This window comes from Sarcophilus harrisii, chromosome 6, assembly GCF_902635505.1.
Source record: "Sarcophilus harrisii chromosome 6, mSarHar1.11, whole genome shotgun sequence".
Lineage (NCBI taxonomy): Eukaryota > Metazoa > Chordata > Mammalia > Dasyuromorphia > Dasyuridae > Sarcophilus > Sarcophilus harrisii.
In genome coordinates, this window is record NC_045431.1 from 43,103,508 (window position 1) to 43,106,039 (window position 2,532).

The following is a 2,532-nucleotide window of genomic DNA, read 5'->3' on the forward strand; positions in this document are numbered from 1 at the left end:
ATTGATAAATAGTAAAATGATATGAACAGATAATTTTCAGGTGAAGAAATTGAAAATATTTCTAGCCATATGAAAAGAGGCTCCAAGTCATTATTGATCAGAGAAATGCTAATTAAGACCACTCTGAGATACCACTACACACCTCTCAGATTGGCTAGGATGACAGGAAAAGATAATGATGAATATTGGAGGGGATGTGGGAAAACTGGGACACTGATACAGTGTAAGTTGAATTGTGAATGCATCCAACCATTCTGGAGAGCACTTTGGAACCATGCTCAAAAAGTTATCAAATTCTGCATACTCTTTGATCCAGCAGTGTTACTACTGGATTTATATCCCAAAGAGATTTTTTTAGTGACTGTTTTTTACTTATTTATTTGTTTGTTTTTTTATTTTTTTTTAAAAAATTTTAATAGCCTTTTATTTACAGATTATATTTATGGGTAACTTTACAACATTGACAACTGCCAAACATCTTGCTCCAATTTTTCCCCTCCTTCCCCCCACCACCTCCCCCAGATGACAGGATGACCAGTAGATGTTAAATATATTAAAATATAAATTAGATACACAATAAGTATACATGACCAAACCATTATTTTGTTGTACAAAAAGAATCGGACTCTGAAATACTGTACAATTAGCCTGTGAAAGAAATCAAAAATGCAGGTGGGCAAAAATATAGGGATTGGGAATTCAATGTAATGGTTCTGAGTCATCTCCCAGAGTTATCAATTAAAGGAAATTTTTATTTATGCCTATATTTTCAATATTTTAATAAAATGTGTATTGCATTTAACAAAATAATTTTGGTATCTAATAATATAGTCATATGATTCAAAATTTTATTACTGATGTATTTATATATGCTAATAACTTTTCTTGCATCAAATAATACTTGCGTTTCTAAGTCCCATTTTCTCACAATGTAGTATTTTTTTCATAGATTGTTGTAATCTAGTATTTTATTTAGGATTTTTGCATAGATATTCACTAATGCAGTTTTTATTGTAATCTGTTTTTACTCTTTCTGTTTTAGTTATCAGTGTTATATTTCTTTCATAAAAGTAGTTAGGTAGAACTCCTGTATATATTACTCCAAATAATTTAAGATTTGAATTAGTTGGTTTTTAAATATTTGTTGGAATCCCCTTGCAAATTCATCTGGTGGTGATACTTCTTTTTTATTTCAGGAAGCTCATTTACTAGCTATTCAATTTCTTTGTCTAAAATAGGTCTACTTAGATATTCTATTTTTTTAAATATATATACTGCCTAGATATGTATATCTATATCTATCTATCCATCTCTCTCTCTCTCTCTCTCTCTCTCTCTCTATATATATATATATATATATATATGTAGTATATGTATATGTACATATATATATATATATGTAGTAGTCTTCCATTTCACTTACATTGTTAAATTTATAGGCATATAATTGGACAAAATAATACCTTATTATTGCTTTGATTTATCTTTTTCAGTGGCACAGTCCTTTTCACTTTAATGCTGGTGATTTAGTTTTCTTCTTAACCAAAGTCTTAGCTCTTTTATTGTTTTTCCCCATAAAATCTATTCCTAGTTTTATTTATTGATTCAATGTTTAGTTTCACTCAGTATTGTTAATTTCACTTTTTTTTTAGGATTTCCAGTTGAATGTTTAATTTGAGAGTTTTAGTTAGTTCTTTGTCTAGTTTTTTTTAACCATATTCCAAATCACTGATCTATTGATGTAATCATCTTTCTCAAACTATTAAAATGTCTCAAATCTCTCCATGTCTCAACCTATTCTTTACTATTAAAGCAGTCATTAGATAGATAGATAGATAGTCATATTTCTTTCCTAGTCAAGATACCAATTGCCTTTAAGTTCACATATAAAGTTCTCTCTTTGACATTTAAAAATCTCCATAAACTGGGACCTTACTATCTTACTTACTTTAATGCTTTTCACAAATTCTACAGTTCAGCAATTCCGAGCTATTTCTTTTTCCTCATATATAATATTCTAGCTTCCTTTGGTAGACCTTTTGCACCAGTCTTGTCTCATGCCTTCATACCTTGCCTCTTACTTTCCCTGCTAAGGAGGAAGCCTCTATCTTCTTGACTGGGAAATCATATTTTATTAAGTGACCTTTTATAACTCAAACCCTATGAATCCCTTCTTTTCTTGTGTGGTCTTCTCTATTTCTCACCTTTTATTTGCCCATTGTCAAGTATCTTCTTTGCTGTCTGATGATGTCCTTGTCTTTGAAGTTGTTTCCTCCTTTAAGTATTTGTCTATGTCTCTTTTTGTCTATAGCATATGTCTATGCTCCCTATTTGATAGTGCTTCTAACTAGATGTGAAGCTTTGCTTCAAAAGTGATGTGGAAGATGAATTCTCACTTTTCATTTCCTCCTTCCTCCTCATCTACCCTGCTCCCTGCCCAAGTGATGCTCTCCTCTATAGTTTCCTTTCCCCCCCTCCTTCAAGAAAGGGATTCTATTTCTACTGGTCCAAACCTATATTACATGAAACTCC